Source organism: Sapajus apella, unplaced genomic scaffold (genome assembly GCF_009761245.1).
Source record: "Sapajus apella isolate SASKATOON/1434 unplaced genomic scaffold, GSC_monkey_1.0 scaffold27, whole genome shotgun sequence".
Classification (NCBI taxonomy): Eukaryota; Metazoa; Chordata; class Mammalia; order Primates; family Cebidae; genus Sapajus; species Sapajus apella.
This window is the reverse complement of record NW_022436967.1, coordinates 15,471,342-15,491,083: the sequence shown is the minus strand read 5'-3', so window position 1 is coordinate 15,491,083 and position 19,742 is coordinate 15,471,342. Positions and strand designations below refer to the sequence as shown.

The 19,742-nt window shown below is 39.3% G+C and overlaps 1 long non-coding RNA gene across 3 annotated transcripts in view; it reads left to right on the top strand.

The window, feature by feature from the left end:
* Positions 1-19,742, top strand: part of LOC116560839 — a 167,671-nt gene that overhangs the window by 147,004 nt on the left and 925 nt on the right. For 2 of the 3 annotated variants that reach the window (XR_004273163.1, XR_004273162.1), the window contains one exon: positions 17,425-17,503. This is a non-coding gene — a long non-coding RNA (uncharacterized LOC116560839). Of the gene's footprint in view, positions 1-13,118; positions 14,357-17,424; positions 17,504-19,742 lie in introns of those variants that run through there. The other variant, XR_004273164.1, reaches the window with a different exon arrangement.

Sequence of the window (19,742 nt, the reverse complement as noted above, 5' to 3'; positions counted from 1 at the left end):
GGTAGTCTGTATTTCTGTGGGATCAGTGGTGATCTCCCCTTTATCATTTTTTATTGTTTCTATTTGATTCTTCTCTCTTGTTTTCTTTGTTAGTCTGGCTAGCAGTCTATCTATTTTGTTAATCTATTCAAAAAAACAGCTCCTGGATTAATTGATTTTTTAAAAGGGTTTTTTTGTGTCTGTATCTGCTTCAGTTCTGCTCTGATCTTGGTTATTTCGTGTCTTCTGCTAGCTTTTCTATTTGTTTGCTTTTACTTCTGTGGTTCTTTTAATTGTGATGTTAGGGTGTTGATTTTAGATTTTTGCCACTTTCTCATGTGGGTATTTAGTGCTATAAATTTCCCTCTAAACACTGCTTTAACTGTGTCCCAGAGATTCTGGTACATTGTGTCTTCATTCTCATTGATTTCAATGAACTTATTTATTTCTGCCTTAATTTCATTATTTACCCAGTAAAGGAGAAAGTTGTTCAGTTTCCATGTAGTTGTGCAGTTTTGAGTGAGTTTCTTTTCTTTTTCTTTCTTTCATTTTTTTTTTTTTTGAGATAATATCTCACTCTGTCACCCAAGCTGGAATGCAGATGTGATCTCGGCTCACTGCAATCTCCACCTCCTGGGTTCAAGTGATTCTCCCGCTTCAGCCTCCCAAGTAGCTGGGACTACAGGCATGTACCACCACGCCTGGCTAATTTTTGTACTTTTAGTAGAGACAGGGTTTCACTATGTTGGCCAGGCTGGTCTTGAACTCCTGACCTTGTGATTTGCCTACCTTGGCCTCTCAAAGTGCTAGGATTACAGGTGTGAGCCACTGTGCCTGACCTTGAGTGGGTTTCTTAATCCTGAGTTCTAATTTGATTGCACTGTGGTCTGAGAGACTGTTTGTTATGATTTCCATTCTTTTGCATTTGCTGAGGAATGTTTTACTTCCAATTATGTGCCGATTTTTAGAATAAGTGCATTGTGATGCTGAGAAGAATGTATATTCTGTTGATTTGGGGTGGAGAGTTCTGTAGATGTCTATTAGGTCTGCTTGGTCCAGAGCTGAGTTCAAGTCCTTAATATCCTTGTGAATTTTCTGTCTTGTTGATCTGTCTAATATTGACAGTGGGGAGTTAAAATCCCCACTATTATTGTGTGGGAATCTAAGTCTCTTTGTAGGTCTCTAAGAACATGCTTTATGAATCTGGGTGCTCCTGTATTGGGTGCATGTATATTTAGGATAGTTAGCTCTTCTTGTTGCATTTATCCCCTTACCACTATCTAATGGCTTCTCTGTCTTCTTTGATCTTTGTTGGTTTAAAGTCTGTTTTATCAGAGACTAGGATTGCAACACCTGCTTTTTTTTTTTTTTTTTTTTTTTTTTTTGCTTTCCGTTTGCTTGGTTAATGTTCCTCCATCCTTTTATTTTGAGGCTATGTGTGTCTCTGCAGGTGAGCTGGGCCTCCTGAATACAGCACACTAGTGGGTCTTGATTCTTTATCTAATTTGCCAGTCTGTCCCTTTTAATTGGGGCATTTAGCCTGCTTACATTTAAGTTTAATATTATTATGTGTGAATTTGATCTTGTCATTATGATGCCAGCTGGTTATCTTGCCCATTAGTTGATGCAATTTCTTCATAGTGTCTATGGTCTTTACATTTTGGTTTGTGTTTGCAGTGGCTGGTACCGGTTTTTCCTTTCCATATTTAGTGTTTCCTTCAGAAGCTCTTGTAAGGCAGGCCTGGTGGTGACAAAATCCCTCAATATTTGCTTGTCTATAAAGGATTTTATTTCTCTTTCACTTATTAACCTTAGTTTGGTTGGATAGGAAATTCTGCGTTGTAAATTCTTTTCTTTAAGAACGTTGAATATTGGCTCCCATTCCCTTCTGGCTTGTAGGGTTTCTGCAGAGGGATCTGCTGTTAGTGTGATGGGCTTCTCTTTGTGGGTAATGCATCCTTTCTCTCTGGCTGTCCTTAACATTTTTTCCTTCATTTCAACCTTGGTGGATCTCACAATTTTTTTGTTTCTTGGGGTTGCTCTTCTTGAGGAGTGTCTTTGTGGTGTTCTCTGCATTTCCTGAATTTGAATGTTGGCCTGCCTTGCAATGTTGGGGAAGTTCTTCTGGATAATATCCTGAAGTGTTTCCAACTTGGTTCTCTTCTCCTCATCACTTTCAGGTACAACAATCAAACGTAGGTTTGGTCTTTTCACATAGTCCCATATTTCTTGAAGAGTTTTTTCATTTCTTTTCATTCTTTTTCTCTAATCTTGTCTTGTCTTTTTGTTTTATTTCATTGAGTTGATCTTCAATCTCTGATATCCTTTTCCACTTGATTGATTTGGCTATTGATACTTGTGTATGCTTCACAAAGTTCTTGTACTACGTCTTTCAGCTCCATTAGGTCATTTGTGTTCTTCTCTAAACTGATTATTCTAGTTAGCAATTCCTTTAACCTTTTATCAAGGTTTTTAGCTTCCTTGCATTAGATTAGAACATGCTCCTTTAGCTTGGAGGAGTTTGTTGTTACCTACCTTCTGAAGCCTACTTCTGTAAATTCATCAAACTTATTCTTGGTCTAGTTTTATTCCCTTGCTGGTGAGGAGTTGTGATCCTTTCAAGGAGAAAAGGCATTTTGGTTTTTGGAATTTTCAGCCTATTTGCACTGGTTTTTCCTCATCTTCATGGATTTATCTACCTTTGTTCTTTGCTGTTGGTGGCCTTTGAATGGAGTTTTTGTGTGGTCATTGTTTTTATTGATGTTGATGCAATTGCTTTTTGTTTGTTAGTTTTCCTTCTAACAGTCAGGCCCCTCTTCTGCAGGTCTGCTGGAGTCTGCTGGGGGTCTACTCCAGACCCTTTTTGCCTGAGTATCACCAGTGGAGGCTGCAGAACAGCAAAGGTTGCTGCCTGTTCCTTCCTCTGGAAGCTTCATCACAGTGGGGCACCCACCAGATGCCAGCCAGAGCTCTCCTGTATGAGGTGTCTGTCAACCCATACTGGGAGGCGTCTCCCAGTCAGGAGGCTTGGGGGTCAGGGAGCCACTTGAGGAGACAGTCTGTCCCTTATCAGCTTAAGTGCTGTGCTGGGAGATCTTCTGCTCTCTTCAGAGCTGGGAGGCAGGAACATTTAAACCTGCTGAAGATGCACCCACAGCTACCTCTTCTCCCAGGTGCTCTGTCCCATGGAGATGGGAGTTTAATCTATAAGCCCCTGATTGGGGCTGCTGCCTTTCTTTCAGAGATGCCCTGCTCAGAGAGGAGGAATCTAGAGAGGCAGTCTGGCTAGCAGCTTTGCCGAGCTGTGATGGGCTTTGCCCAGTCAGAACTTCCTAGTGGCTTTGTTTGCACTGTGAAGGGAAAACCGCCTACTCAAGCCTCAGTAATGGCAGATGCCACTCCCTGCACCAAGCTTGAGCATCCCAGGTTGACCCGACTGCTGTGCTGGCAGTGAGAATTTCAAGCCAGTAGATATTAGCTTGCTGGGCTCTGTGGGGGTGGGATCCACTAAGTTAGACCACTTGGCTACTTGGCTTCAGCTGCCTTTCCAGGGCATGAACAGTTCTGTCTTGCTGGTGTTCTGGGCACCACTGGTGTACAAAAAACAAAACAACAAGAACAAAACACCTCTTCCAGCTAGCTCAGTGTCTGCCCAAATGATTGTCCAGTTTTGTGCTTGAAACCCAGGGCCCTTGTGATGTACACACCTTAGGGAACCTCCTGGTCTGCAGGTTGTGAAGACTGTGGGAAAAGCATGGTATCTGGGCCAAATAGCACTGTCCCTCATGGCACAGTCCCTCACAGCTTCCCTTGGCTAGGGGAGGGATTTCCCTGACCCCTTGTGTTTCCTGGGTGATGCAATGCCCCACCCTGCTTCTGCTTGCTTTTCCTGGGCTGCACCCAATGTCTAACCAGTCCCAGTGAGATGAACCGGGTACCTCAGTTGGAAAGGCAGAAATCACTTGCCTTCTGCATTGGTCTCACTGGGAGCTGCTGACCGGAGCTGTTTCTATTCGGCCATATTGCCCAGGGAAACCTCTGATGAGATTTTAGAGTAATCAACTCAGAAATGAAACTAAGATTCTAAGAACTTTTCATGTTTTCTTTTAGAAGTTTATGAGAGCCAGGTCTTTGACCATTGGAATTAGAGTGAGTGGGTTTAGAATTTATAATTGTGTTTAGAGTTTAGGTCTGTTATTGGCATAACTTTCAGGGCTTTTATTGCTATGAGGCCATTTTCAAGGTGGTGTTCCAGCAGGCTCCACTTACCTTTCCTTTCCAAAAACTTTCTTAGGAAAAAGGATCTGTTGTGAAGTACCAGTAAGCCTGACTGCTGAGACAGATGTGGGTCATTCTGGCATTCAGCTTTGCAGATGTTTCTCACTCTGGGGAATTTGTTCATAGTCACTGACTTTACTAGGGATTTAGTGAAAAATCGAAATCTTATTTTTTAATGTGTAAGTGGAGACACATCTGACCCTGGGACACATCTTGCCTCTGACAGGGTTAGGACTGAGCTAGAGCAAAAGCATTTGGGTGTCTTTCAGGAAGAATTTCTGTTAACCCGTAAGAACCTAATGATTATCCTTCTCACCATGGACATTCCATGTACAGGGGTAGGAAAATTCCTCTAGAAACAGAAACACCTTTTGGTTTGTGTTAAGGATGTTGACGCTTTCTTCCTATGAATCAGTCTATTTTTTTTTCAAATATTGAGTCATGAAAATTTCCTTCTATTAAAACATTGCCTCATCAGTAGCACATGTACAATTGAGCACAGACACTGGCCCACTGAAAGTGGATTAGACAGGTCAGTGGGGCAGGTGTGGTGAGGGCACCTGGCTACAGAGCCACACTTGTCAGAGCACCACCTTTTTTGGAAGTCCCCAAGTCTCAAATAGAGGTGGGCTCAAATTCTGTCACTTGAAAGTACAACAATTAATCCAGAAGTGTTGGGGGCAATTGTCAAGCAGGTCTTTCCTGGGATCCACAAACTAGGGCACCCAGATGATATCTGGGTTTCATGTCTTTGGTATGGATTTATGAGGCCAGTATGCAAAAAGTAAAAAAGAACAAAAAAGGGAGGACAGAAAAGAAGGAAGGAAGGAAAGAAAGAGGGAGGGAGGGAAGGAAGGGAGAAAGGGGGGAAGGAAGGAAGGAAGGGAGGAAGGAAAGGAGTAGTATTAATTTTTCTGTAACTCAACCTGGACTTACCTGGGCCTTTATTTGGAAAGGTAGATTTGATTTTTTTCTGGTAAACTGTCAATTCATTAATATCCAAGCATTGCAGGGGGTAAATGTAGTTGAGGCTCCCTGCCTCTCTAGCTTTTATTCTTGTGTTGAGCACTGAAAACTCTGCCATGACATGAGCAGGCAACTGACTTCCAGCCTGCTCTGTTCTCAGACCTCTAACATGTTCCTTTTGAACCAGGCCTTCTTATGTTACTCTGTATCCCCTTTTTCTGGACTACAGGACTCTGTTGGGCCTCCCTACTTTTTCTCAGAAACTCACCTCTGGCGGCCCAGAGGCTACCTCTGCCCCACGCTGCCAGATTGGCCTAGACTAGCCCAGCCGCCTCCACTCTGTGGTTACTGTTTTCTGTGTGCTGGAATCCTTAGCATTTTTTCTGGCTTCCTTGGGGACTTAGGCACACATTTCCTCTTTCTTTAGAATCCCTTAAACTTCTCTGGGCTTTTCATTACCTCCCTTCTCCCAGGAGTACAAGCACAGGGTTGGAGGAAGTGATTTTTTTTTTTTTTAGAGATTTGCCAGTGCTGTTCACTCATTTGCTCAGGCCAAAAGCTTCACACTCAAGCTTGAATCCTCTCTTATATCCCATATCAATAGAATCAACTGCTCCTGTTCACTTTATAAATTATGTATTTTAAATTCTGTTTTCCTCACTTGAGTGTAAGCTGTCTTTTAAAAGTAAAGAACTTTTAAAATGTGCTCTTGTGTCATCAGAAGACTGTGATGTGGTATATGTGCCAAAAATGTGTTTAATGAATGCCTGAACACATTTCCTATTGTTTAAAATATTAACATAAGTTATTTTCCTTTAGAATTATTTTTATAAACTATTTTTTTTAGATGGAGCCTGTCTCTATTGCCCAGGCTGGAGTGAAGTGGCATGATCTCTGCTCACTGCAACCTCTGTCCCGGGGGTTCAAGTGATTCTCCCACTTCAGCTTTCCGAGTAGCTGGGACTACTGATGTGTGCCACCATACCTGGCTAATTTTTGTATTTTCACTAGAGGCAAGGTTTTGCTATGTTTCCCAGGCTGGTCTTGAACTCCTGGATTTAAGCAATCTGCATACCTTGGCCTCCCAGAGTATTGGGATTATAGGTGTAAGCCACCGTGCCTGGCCATTATAAACCACTTTTTATGGACATCTTTTGAGTTATCCCTCAGTATGTAAATTTGCTAAGAGGTAATTCCTAGCAATTAAACTTCTAGATTAAATAATGTGCACATTAAAAAATATTGATTTCCTCCCCACAATTTATATCAAATTATACTTCTACCGATAGTATGTGGAAATGCTGATCTTTTTGGTTCCTCAGCAGTACGGAGCATGATCCTTCAAAATCTTTACCAATTTGTTAGTTGAAAGAAACAAACAATCTGATTGTTTTAATTTAGGTATACACATTTTCGGTATTCTTAATTCAGAGTAAAATGTTCTGATTCTGTTGCCAGATTCTGGATAGACTGGGATACAGAACAGCAGAAGACTTCATGATTGCATACTACTTAAAGGACAAAATAAAATAATAAAACATTTACGCCTTTCAAAATAAAACTTCATCACTTCAGACCTGGAACTGCCTCTGAATAATCTCATACATTTGCATATCTATTTCATAAGTTTAGGAGAAGCTTTTGTAGAGGTGTCTGAGCTTTACTCACTCAATCCTTCATGCTTATGTTTTATATCAATAAATAATGAAGATATATGTATTTTGCTTTAAGATGCTCTACATATGAGAGTCTAATGGTTCAATTTGGGGGAAAAGGAATAATTATTTTATAAAAAGTTCCTATACATAGTAACATGCCTCTTTAGGGAAGAAATAAGTTTACAATTTTTTGAGTTTTAATAAATATAAGGAGGTGAACCTGGCCTTGTGCTATGTGTGGTAGCTTTCCTTCTAGAACACTGAAAGACAATGCGTTTTCTAATGGAACAGAAGCATTCCAAGCTACCCTTCTGTGTCTCCTGGTTAGCAGATTTATGTACTCTTGGCTAATAAGTCTGTCCATGTAAACCAATGGACTCTTTCCATTCTCTACACCTTGTAGCTCTGAAGAGGCAACCCCTGCCTTTAGCTCTGTGAGCCCTAAAACCTTTGAAGCAAACAGTAAAATATTACTTTCCTCTTTGTGTTATACTGCTTTCTCTAAAACGTGAAAAATAGCTAGAAGGGTATGTGTATATATATTTATGTGTTTCTAAGCTTTATTTTGAAAAGGATGAAGTTTCACATTAAAAAAATACAGCATTTCAATCATATTATATGGATTATGTGACCTCTGTTACTTAGAATACTGGAAACATCTATTAAATATCCTTTTTGCCTACAAGCACTCACACATTTTCTTGGGTTTATTTGACCAAAGAATATTTCAGCATCAGACTAACTTGCTCCAGTATCTGTTCATATATTTTCAAATTAATAGTTCTTGAAAGAAAGAACAGGTCATATTGCTCTAATTTACCTTTTTTGGCTAGTACATGGATTTTCATAGACTGCAATGGAAATACTGTCGACAAGGATTTCTCTTCAGACTTAGGTGTAAACACCAGAACTTACTATAATAACTTGGATCATGCACCATCCTAGGAACTAGGGTTATTTTCTTGAGACACTTGAGTGAATGGATCAGTTGCCAAGCAACTTGCATTCTTATGGGGCTGGGTTGGGGAACAAAAGGGTGCCAGGTGGTAATACACAGAAGGAAAATGCCAAAGACACGTGGAAAAATAAAGCCTCCATCTGGGAATTGTAGTATATAACTGTTCAGAAATTTGGAATATGCTCTTCCTTAATAATTCATTTCAACAGCTATCAATCTCTGATAACATCTTTAGTATCTGTGGCTATCCATCCATCACCCATCCATTCATCCACCCATCCATCCATCTGGACAGATTTTGAGCTTAGGAATTATAAATAGTAAGCTGGAACTGTATGTCTCTTATGTTAACTACTTTGCCGATAGTTATTGTTCATTAATTTCTTACCCTTTCTCATGATTTCCTCTATTCCTTTTTCCCCTCTATGTCTTATATATATTTTTACTTTCGTCTTCTTCTGGTACTTGCTTTCTTTTTCTCTCAGAAGTGATTTTAGACGCTGAGGCCACTAGATTGAGGGAGGAGGGCAAAGTTTGAAAAACTAACTGTTGGGTACTATGCTCCCTACCTGGGTGATGGGATCAGTTGTACCCTAAACCTCAAGATCATGCAATATACCCATGTAACAAATCTGCACATGTATCCCCTGAATCTAAAATAAAAGCTGAAATTATAAAAATAAAATAAAATCCTATATTTCATCTAAAAACAAAACAGACAAACGAAAAAAGAAGTGATTTTATTGCCTCACTGTTCCTTGGTGCTTAGGCACTCAGTCTAGGTGGGGACATAGATATCTACGGCAGATTGTCAGGCCAGGCCTTATGCCCCCACCTATATGGGACTTCTTTCCTTGACAGCCATATGCTGAAACTTAACATCCTTGAGTCCAATTGCAAAACAATGATGATAGTCTAACATGTCAGAAATTTGGACACACAGTTATATATGCAATCAGCTTTATATATTTTAAAACATAGATCAGTTCTATTTGTTCAAATACACTATGAAAATAAACTTTTTCTCATATAGAAGCTAAAACTAAAGAAAACTATGAGTTCCTTCGTTTCAAGAGCTTTGCCAGCATCATGTCAGATTGTGTTCCTAAGGATTTGTGCTTTTTAATAGAATTCCCTGAATACCATGTAACAATCAGAATCCAGTTATTCTCAAGAATTTCAGGAAAAAAAAGTACAATCCAGTTCAAAGCATGTCTCAAGGAACACAGAAACTGTTATTTATTTAGTGCCTATTATATGCCTGAAGTTGTGCTAGGCATTTCTTGATAGATTATAAAACTGAATCTTCAAAAATCCTTGTATAGTGAGTATTATTATCCACATTAAAAAAACAGGAAACTAAGCCTTGGAGAAGTTAAATAACTTGCACAAAGTCACTCAGCTCCTAAGAGCCATACTTTTTGCTCTCAGTGTATTTAATTTTACTAAGTTACACTATTGAGGGTCTCATTGGTGACTGTAGAGACATTAGAGACTAGGTCTCGCTCTGTCATGAGGCTGGAGTGCAGTGGTACAACCATAGCTCACTGCAGCCTTGGACTCCTGGGCTTAAGCAGTCATCCTAAGCAGCTATCTCTGGATAATTACAAAATTTTTTTTGTAGGGATGGGGTTTCACTATCTTGCTCATTTCACTCTCAAACTCCTGGCTATCTATATAGCTTGTCTGAAACATGGGAGCTTGAACTTTGAACTTTCTGAGACATACTAATACTGATTTCTTTTGCATCATTTTAGAATTACTGTCACTCCTCTTTGCAACGCCCTGTCTGGTTTACTCAGGAGTGAGATACATTGATATCACTGAGATATCAGTGAAGATATCCCTGAGCTACAAATGGAAAAGTTGGGTGTCAGGCTGGCTTCCCAAAGCGAATCCTTTCAGATGATGACTCTTATGCAGGTAACTAATTAAGGGCATGTCTCCAGGAGAACCCGGTAATTTATCGACAGGGAAAGAAAGAGAATAAGTCATGCAAAAGTGCTTTTTTTTTTGCTCTGTCACCAGACTTATATATATGTGTACATGTGTATGTATATACACAAATATACAATATTTAGGCTTATCTAAGTATGTATATGTATATAATATATATAATATATATGCCTAAATAGTAGAAGCTTAAATCAGAGGCTGATAATTTTCACTGGAAATAACAGAGGGTTCAGTTCCGGTATTCTGCCCCTAAAATGACTCTTTGCTCTCCTGGGAGGGGAAAAGAAGAGTTGATACTGAGGGGGACACTGAAAGGGCTTTATATGTGGGAAGCTATTGCCCTTGTCTCCCACTTCCTCTTAGGGCTGTGGTTTTCAAGGTGTGTCTATCTTAATCATATGAAATTATTTCTCTTTATTTTCAAAATATACAAACGTGTATGCCTCCATTGCAAATCTTTTGAATCATAACCATGTGGGCAAGTGGAGAGTTGTAGATAAAAGTAATATTAACTTGTGCAAAGTTACCTTTTCCCTTCTATTACGGAAAACATTTGAGCACACAAAAGAAGTTTAAACAGGTAGTACACTCACACCCATGTTCCTACACTCACATAACCAATCTACATAATTGAGATTAAAAAACCCTCAGGTGATTCTGATGATGATTAATTACTCTAGGTCTTGAAATCTGCATCCAATCAACTTCCTCTGGGGCTGGATCAGGGATAGAAGATGGACTTACATCAACACACGTCTTCACAGTCGTCAGTCCTTCTTGGGATTATTTTTCCAGATGAGCCTGAGGACCAGACGCCTCAAGTGACTTCCTTTTAGCCTGTTAGATATGTCTCTGGAATAGTCATGGAGAAGTTGTTGGGTGGCAGCTGGCAACTGAACAAAAGTCATTTTCCCATATTTGCCTTATTGATATTTCAAGAGCACATGTTATTATGATTTTGAAATAGGTAATTAAACACAAATGTTGGATTATAGGCACGTTTTTAAAAAGTATGTGGAATGAAGAAACTGAAGTTTGGTCTATTATGGGAAAAAAAAAGTCCAAGTCAACTTTTTGAAAGATTCCAGAGCAATAGACTACTTTAGACTCATCTGTCTGAGTGCCTGTATCCTTTTATGGGGGTTCACAGAGCTCTTTAAAAATCTGATGAAAGTGCCAGATGTTCTCATTAGTGATCGTGTATATGAACCATATAGTTTATTTTGTATGTAAATTCAGGATGGATACTGAGGGAAATCCTTCATGAATTTGCCAGGGAGATAGCTAATGTAGATGACGGGGTGATGGATGCAGCAAACCACCATGGCACGTGTATACCTATGCAACAAACCTGCACGTTCTGCACATGTACCCTAGAATTTACAGTATAATAATAATTAGAAAAAAACCACTTTTCTATACTTACCTTCAGTAAAGGAAGGTCCTAGTCTGTTTTGGGAGCCAAAATATGAATGAGGTCAAAAGATGGAATTAATGATGGTTTGGAGTATGACATAAGTCTTCCTTCAAATGAACAAGTTCTATCTTCTGGAAAAAAGAGATGTAAAATGTGCCAGAAATATTGTATCTAACTTAAGTTGCCATTAGGAGCCCTATGCAGCATTAGGTTTACAAATAGAATGCTTTCAGTTTATTAATTCAGAACTGTTTTCCTACCTAACAGGTCCCTTCTTAAATGTCACTCAGGGAAGAAGTTTTTAAGCACCAATATTTAAATATATTCTATATTATTCTCATCATAACATCTTAATTTTCTTTTTAGCATAGTTGACACCAGGATTTGTATAACTTGTTGATTTATTTGTATTTGACTGTCACTCCACAGAATTTAAGCACAATCAGGATAAAGACCTTGTTTACCTTGTGTATTACTGTATCCTTAGTGTAGTATACAGTGCCATACACAGTTCAAGGCTAAGAAATACATGATGAATGAATGAATGATGAATTTACAGAGTTTGTGGTAAGACCCAAGCTTATGTAATTTTCCTGAGAGTACTTAGGAAAGATATCTGGGCAATTTATTGTGTTTGTAACAAGTTCTCTTGATGATGACGATGAAGACCACTGTGATGACGATGATAACATCAGCTGCCTTTGCAGCCGCTGTGTGGTGAACTGAAGTGAGCAGACCAAAAGAAATGAAAAGACAGCTAAAGCATAGCTTTAAATGATATCCTTTAATCTCTGGCTGCTGGGAAGAGCAGCCACAGATAAACTAGTTTGTGTGCCAGGATCCCAAAAGAGCTGACAAACTGTGAGCAAGATTAACTCTTAAGAAAGGTAAAGTCTCCGATAGCAACAGGTACTGTAAACAGTGGTCACTGTTGCTAATGAGAGAATAGGCTTGGTGTGTCTCTGGGGCACAAAGACATGCGCCTCTCCCAGGCTTCCAGTGAGTCTTGTGAAGCAGCCTGTCCATACTGGCCACTTTCCAGGGGACAATCCAGGTGGTCACACCCAACCATTTCTAGCTATTTTCTTATATAGCTCTAGTTTATTAAGAAAGACATACAAAGACATGTAGTGTAATCATTATTACTACCTTTTCGGCCATTAAAAATTATATAACTTGAAAGTGCGCACTGTGTAAATAAAACTTTTTCCCACATGTCTATGACACCTGGCAAGTCTCAGTTTATTATTTGTTGATATGTTCACCTTAAGCATTAGGAAATATGTATATTTCTTGCTATTTATCCTTTTAAACAGAACAAAACTGCAAATTAAAAAAAAAATAGCTGGGTGTGGTGTCTCATGCTTGTAATCCAGCATTTTGGGAGGCTGAGGTGGGCATGTTGCTTGAACCCAGGAGTTCTAGACCAGCCTGGGCAACATAGTAAGACCCTGTCTCTACAAAAAAATACAAAAAATTGGCTAGGCATGGTGGCATTTGCCTGTAGTCCTAGTTACCTGGGAGACTGAGATGGGAGGATTGCTTAAGCCTGGGAGGCTGAGGGGGCAGTGAGCCAAGATCTCACCACTAAACTCCAGCCTGGGTGACAAAGTGAGACCCTGTCTCAAAAAAACTAAAAATAATTAGACACGTTAGTGAAGTTCATTCTACAATTCAGTGTGACTCTTTTATAACGAGATAAGTACCAATATCTTTATGAACACACATATATTAAGAAAAGAAAACAAAGCGAAAGAAAAAGAAATGTGGTTTGGAATTCCTTGTTTCGTTTTACTCTGATTTGATAATTTCCCTGGCTCAAATCTAGAACTGGAAGGTTGTGGCTTATTGTATCAGAGGTTAAGCCTTGTAGCTCTTATTTCCTGCTCCAACTAGAACCAAGATGTCCAAAGAGTATGTTTGGAATGACTTTTTAAAAAAAATGATTTCTAGCTCTGTGTCTAGTCAGAGTATGGAGGAGTTTGGGCCACCTCTGGAAAACAACTTCAATGTAGAAAACCATGGACTGCAAGGTCGTGTTCCACATACTTATTTTTGTGAAGTAGGTGGCAAGTTCTCAAACTAATTTTGTCTGTGAGATACAGACATGTCTGGGACACTTTCATAACCAGTTTCATGCAGTAATTAGCTTCAGAGCTGGAGTACGCTAGAAACTACTGGGCCCTGGGCAGTGGTTAAATTAGGTGTGAACGTAAGCTGGGCTACTCTCCATTGTGCAGTTAAAAACCAAAGGTGGGCACAGAGAGAGTATTTGTTCTGCCCTTTCTTCACCCACTGCATTTTCATTTCCCTCTCACGACTCCAGAGGCCTAATAAAGGACTCTAACATACAGTATTCAACACAGCTTTAAAAAATCCATGCAGAGTGCAAAATTGTAGTAGGAATTTGGGTTTTGTTTTTCTTTTGGGTTTAATATGACTTCCTAGGTTCAGCGTACTTTGTAATATATTTCTTAAAGCGCAGGATCATGAGGGCAAATTCCCTTGGGGGAAAGTGGCTCTGTGAGTTGATTAGCACCGTTTGCCTGCTTCCTAACCCTCTTCTGCTCAGGTATTAGTTGTTCAGACAGCTGAGCTCCAGCTCAGCTCCCCAGGTCCTGCGCTCCATTTTAATGCAAGCCAGTGATGCAAAGTCCCCGGCTTGGCCTGTCAGAACTTGATAGCTCTGTAAACACTGAAATCCTTGTTGCCATAACACCAGGAAAAATAATATGGGCTCCTGCATATAAATATAACGAAGGCCTTGGGGAATGGGAGCATTTCTAAATGACTCGAAGCTCTGTCACGGCATAATCTCTTATAAATAAATGTCAGTGTAGTCACTGAATGCAGACTGGATTTTTGCTTGACTACGGTGCTCAGCCTTCTAGACAATAGTTATGCTAAGGGATTATCTTTTAACATAGTGCAGTTATCTTCTTTGTTTGTTTTCTTTTTTCATTATTCACATAAGCCAAGGGAAATGAAAAGCATCTTATTTCAGGCAAAAAGGCCTGTGAATGATTAACTCTGGTTCCATGCATTGGGACTTTGCATAGCAACCCCTTGGCTTGCAACGACAAAAAAGCTCAAGGCAGGAACAGCCGCCCAGGGACCTAAGACCAAGGTTCTCAAATGAAGGTGGTGAGAAGCAGATTAAGTAGAAGCATTGTGTTTATGGGTAGAATTCTCTATAACTGGCCCATTTAATTTGGCATTGGTTTTACTGTACTTTTCTTGGTGAAGATGTGTTTTGCTGACCTTTACTCTTGCTTTTTGAATACATTTGAGAATTCAGGTGAAACGACCATGATTATGGCTTAATCTGGCTTATGCCACCACATTTTATGGGTTCTCCCTAATGCTATCACAAACTGGGCTAACTCTGGCTAATTTTATATTAAAAAGTAGAAATAATGGCACTGAAGCTTTATAATGGCATGAAGCTTTAATTTTAGCTCAACTGAAACTTTGTTGGTAAATTTTGGCACTCTTGAAATTACATATAACACAAGCATTATATGAAATAAAGATAAATACGTAGTGTGATTATGTGATTCCAATTAAAAGCATATAAGTATGTAAAGAACCACACTGTACAAATCTGAAATCAATATCAATTTCATATCTTTTTATAGACGTTTGGTGCTTAAACGTTTAGACAAGGTCCATTTTCATGAAAAACAAGACTTGAGTTTAAAGAGTTAGAAGAAAATGAAGTATAAGCTAAGGACAGAAGAAACATTTGAGAATTTAGAAAAAAGCAGTATAGTTATAATTGAGCCAAAATATTTAGGACACTTAAATTTAGACTGCAAGTCAATCCAGATGTTTATTTATTAATGTTAATAATGTTTCCAGTGTTGTTATAGAATGCTAAATCCCAGGGGTTCTGCTTCTAAGTTTAAAGACAAATGAAATGATCTTTATTCTTTTCCAGCTCTGTTTTAATTTTAGTTTTCTATAGCCGTGATTTTCCCATAAATGTGTTTGCAAAATCTTGAGCAGCTCCTGATGTCTTGCAGAAAGTCTGAGTGCAACAGTGCTCTCGCAAAGCTTTCCACGTTCTGCATTGCTCTTCTTGCTTCCATGGCAATAAAGAGAGAAACTTGGCATAAGAATATAATCTGTTCCTGCCTGTTTCTCATCTGAAGTCATAAACCTCTGCCATCCCACCCAAGACTAGAATTCCAGCTGGCATGAAACAGCTGTCTGCTTACAGGTTTATTCCGGTAGTAACCAAAGACAAAGCTATTTTAATTGAAGGCCCTAGGCTGTTCTCCAAAACCTCACAATCTCTGGGTCATCCCCAAGAAGAAACCATTGAGGAAAATGTACAAGTTACATTCTTTCTTATAGTTTTTGACACACTGTATATTTATGAAGTTGAGAACATTTTACCCTTCTAATTTGTCTACATTGGATGCCATGGAGAAAAGGAGGGTCACAAACATGAAAGCCCTGAGGGTTCAGGCACACAAGCTGAGTCGGCAGAGAGTAGGCTGCAGTGCATGGGAGGAGTGTCCTGTCTGAAGGGGCATCTGCTGTTCTGCTTCACTTATTGCTACCATGTGGGAATGTGGAGGCCCAAGTTGCCAGATAATCTGATTTGTCAATAGAAGTTCTCAGTCCTGCTTTTTATGTGAATTCTGCATAGTTTTAAATGTTGGCAATTATTTTGAATAAAAATCAAAACGTTATGAATGTTAATCCAAACGTAGCTCTGGATTGGATGTCTGGGGCTGCTTGGATCCAATCCCTAGACTTCACTCTTGATTCATTACAGGTAGACTACATTTATCAGTTGCTTAGGTTCTAAAACTGTCTGGTGGCATAATTTATTTACACATTTTCCTTCTTATTCTGGTTAGCACTGCAGAAAGAATATAAGTTTTGGAGTCGGAGAAAGATGTAGATTTTACTTGTTCCAGATTTTACCAAATTGTGACTTGCAGCCCCTTAATCCTTTGAAAGCCTCTCTCATGCCATCCAGAAATGAAAACTTATTTTACAGGATGTTTGGAGGATTAGATAAACTAATATGTAACATACTTAGCCCAGCCCTACAGGTGCTCTTTGCATGGTTTTATCATTCTGATCATTATGATTTTTGTTTTTGAGATGAGTTTCACTCTTGTTGCCCAGGCTGGAGTGCAATGGCACAATCTTAGTTCACTGTAACCTCTGCCTTCCAGGTTCAAGCAATTCTCCTGCCTCAGTCTTCCAAGTAGCTGGGATTACAGGTGCCTGACACCATGCCTGGCTAATTTTTGTATTTTTAGCAGAGACAAGGTTTTGTCATGTTGGCCAGGCTGGTTCTAACTCCTAACCTCAGATGATCAACCTACCTTAGCCTCCCAAAGTGCTGGGATTACAGTTGTGAGCCACTGCACTCAGCTTTCTGATAATTACTATTAATAACAAACAATATCATAAAGTGATCCACTTTAGAAGACTCAAGGATGAGAGGCTGAGGTGGGCAGATCACAAGGTCAGGAGTTTGAGACCAGCCTGGCCAACATGGTGAAACCCCATCTCTACTAAAAATACAAAAAAAATTAGCCAGGCATGGTGGTGCATGCCTGTAATCACAGCCACTTAGGAGGCTGAGGCAGGAGAATTGCTTCAACCCAGGAGGCAGAGATTACAGCGAGCCAAGATCATGCCACTGCAGAACAGCCTGGGCGACAGAGTGAGGCTGTGTCAAAAATAAAAAGAGGACGCAAGGACTCCATCAGAAAGAGTCTCTCTCAGTATAGGGATAAGAACCTCTTTGTAGATCTAACATACAATATATCACAAAAAAATTGTATCAAGAGCCATCTTTACGTTCTTAAAGAATTTTGGGATTTGTTGCTAGAGAAGACCTTGAGGAAACAGAAACTCTGACAGCTAGAAATGACAGAAACATAAATTTCATAAGAGACATTAATATTTGAAACTGTGACAAATGAATGCTTTCCTTGAAATGCACTGTGATGTGTTAAGAACACAACTTGTTATGAAAATAAAACCAAAGACTTTATCTGGAACCATGTTATTAAGTAAAAGAATGTAAGCTAACTTTTTCCTATCCATTTTTGTGGGATTATTTACTTTGGAAATAAATGGATGAAAGTCACTTAGAACATTTCCTTCTTTTATTTATTTATTTATTTATTTATTTAGTACCCAGGCAGATCTACTATTAAAGAAGAATTCTACTCTCCTAGCTGTGTGTCTGTGATCTGTCGATGAGGGTAGCGAAGGACTACTCAATCAATTGGGGTGTACAAAGCGGAGTTTGAGACGGTAAGTGATGTTTTCTCCATGCTTTCTTTCAAAATTCATTTCAATTAAATCTTTAACATTGAAAGGAAGAGAATTTCTTCTTTCCTTTTCCTGGAACAATGGCAAGTAAGAACAGAAAAAAATATCTGTCTAACAAATTGTCCAGTGGTAAAAACAAAACAGGATACTCATGTAATATGGTTCAATGTATCTTGTGTCTTTCACATGACATGTTCTCTTGTTTGATAAGAGCTCTTTGACAGTATGATATTGAGTGGTAAGATGTGTAATGGATTATTTGAAGTGTTTATCTTTAAGCCGTTCATATATTTACTGACAAAACTTTTATTATTTTTGAAGCTTAATGGCAGTTAGTGCTGGTTATATCTTCCATAACCTCCCTATACATATATATATATGTAGTAGTTTATTAAGCATTAACTCACATGATCACAAGGTCCCACAATAGGCTATCTGCAGGCTGAGGAGCAAGGAAAGCCAGCCCAAGTTCTAAAACTAAAGCACTTGGAGTCTGATGTTCGAGGGCAGGAGGCATTCAGCACAAGAGAAAGCTGCAGACTGGGAGGTGAGGCCAGGCTTTCTTTTCATGTTTTTCTGCCTGCTTTATACTCTAGCCATGCTGGCAACTGGTTAGATTGTACCTACCCAGATTGAGGGTGGGTCTGCCATCCCCAGCTCACTGACTCAAATGTTAATCTCCTTTGGTAACGCCCTCACAGACATGCCCAGGATCAATACTTTGTATCCTTCAATCCAATCAAGTTGACACTCAATATTAACCATCACAGTAATGAATAATAATATCTCCATCTACTGTGAGATAGGAATTATGCTAGGCACTTAAAGGACATTACTTGTAATACTCATCACCCTTTATGCAGTGATATGGTTTGGCTCTGTGTCCCCACCCATATCTCATCTTGAATTGTACTCCCATAATTTCCACATGTTGTAGGAGGGACCTCGTGGGAGATAATTGCATCATGGGGCCAATTGCCCATATACTGTTCTCCTGGTTGTGAAGATGGTTTTACCAGGGGTTTCAGCTTTTGCCTCTTCCTCATTTTCTTTTTGCCTGCTGCCATCCGTGTAAGATAGAACTTACTCCTCCTTGCCTTCTGCCATGATTGTTAGGCTTCCCCAGCCGTGTGGAAGTGTAAGTCCAATTAAACCTCTTTCTTTTGTAAATTTTTCAGTCTCAGGTATGTCTTTATCAGCAGTGTGATAACGGGCTAATACAATTAGGTCTTCTTGTCGGTTATACAGAGCGGCAAATGGAGTCTCAGGTATAAATGGCTTCCCTCAGGGCAGGTAGATGGTTACAGGAGGTTAGAATTGAACCGGATTTGTTGTTCTAGGCTCCTGTACTGTATGCTTTCTCAAGTATTTTAGGGAATAATTTGTCCCACTTGTGGGACAAGTGAATGACTTAGAAATCATCAGCAGTGTCTGACAGACAGCAATCCAACAGCAAAGGCAGAAGTAGAACAAGATCAGATAACACATATCAGAGGCAAAATTATTCAAGATCCCTTGACATTTCTTAGCAGAGAAGGAAAAGTATTCTTCACCTCTTGCTCACGCATACATGACATGAAAGGAAATGGAAAAGAATTAAAAATAAAATGGTAATGGTAAGGTACAGAATAAAGAGAGAATGGGATTGACAAAAACATAAAGAAACTAGCTTCCCCCTCTCCTTTTCTCTTGTGAACTCAAGCTCTTAAAAGTGAATTAAGGGCTACTAAATTTGATTGTAGAGAATGTCAACGACTAACAGTATCTGGCATTTGGTAGACAAGAAGTAGTCATTCAATAAATGTATGAGCAAGTAAGATCTTTGGTAACTTTATTTCCATTCTTTCTAAAGACTCTTTACTCCAAATACTTTTTTCTTAATCCTGGTTCAGATGTCCCCATGTTATGAAGAGTATTAAATGATAAATAAATCAAAGGGCCATCCTGAGTGCAGAAAGAAATTCTCATACCTCATTGCAGATAAATTAGTATGACAAAGTACCTCCACTCTTTCTTTTCCTTTGGAAAGGGTTTTGGGTTGTTTACTCATACGTCCATGTACTAGTCTGTTCTTATGAAGAAATGAAGAAATACCCAAGACTGGGTAATTTATAAAGGAGGGAAAGAGGTTTAACTGACTCACAGTTCCACATGGCTGGGAAGGCCTCAGGAAACTTACAATTATGGTGGAAGTTCCCTTTTGACAGTGTGGCAGGAAAAA